Genomic DNA, 526 nt, shown 5'->3' on the forward strand with positions numbered 1-526 from the left:
GAGTTGATTTGTATTTCTCGGGGACTGACAGCTCCCCTACGGAGCGAATCACGGCCACCGCTTTACAATCGTCCTGAGGCCTGGAGCAGTTACTGTAGGATTCGTTCTCATCGCTGTCCTCTGTCAGATCGTCCTCCTCCCCGTCTTCCTCCTCCCTGTCTTCGTCACTGTAGCTGTCTTCTGAGCCGCCAGCCCGCAGCGACTCTCCTTCATCTTCTTCGGGAGGATCATTGAGCTGGAACAGCTCTGACAGCATGTAGTAGGCCGAGGCGATGATCTGTGCACAAAGAAGAAACCGGGATGGAGTTGAGTTCATTCGCATCGAAACTGCAGTCCTCAAAGATGCAGTCCAATGGTTTTTACCATGTGCTTTCTGCCCTAAATTATGACCTAATAACTAGCAAATTACTAAATAAATCAAGATATTTAATCAAACATTTCTTAAAAGGGTTCTCAACTCTTTCCTACCGCTAATGCCAACTTTAAGCAGTAGAACTGCAATTTTAAAACCACACATACCTGAGGA

At 47.0% G+C, this 526-nt stretch overlaps 1 pseudogene; it reads right to left on the minus strand.

The window, feature by feature from the left end:
- Positions 1 to 7: 7 nt before the first annotated feature.
- On the minus strand, positions 8 to 277 carry LOC106512743 (erythroid differentiation-related factor 1 pseudogene; annotated as a pseudogene).
- Between the last annotated feature and the right edge of the window lie 249 nt (positions 278 to 526).

The sequence above is a fragment of the Austrofundulus limnaeus genome, unplaced genomic scaffold (genome assembly GCF_001266775.1).
Source record: "Austrofundulus limnaeus strain Quisiro unplaced genomic scaffold, Austrofundulus_limnaeus-1.0 Scaffold11505, whole genome shotgun sequence".
Taxonomy (NCBI): Eukaryota; Metazoa; Chordata; class Actinopteri; order Cyprinodontiformes; family Rivulidae; genus Austrofundulus; species Austrofundulus limnaeus.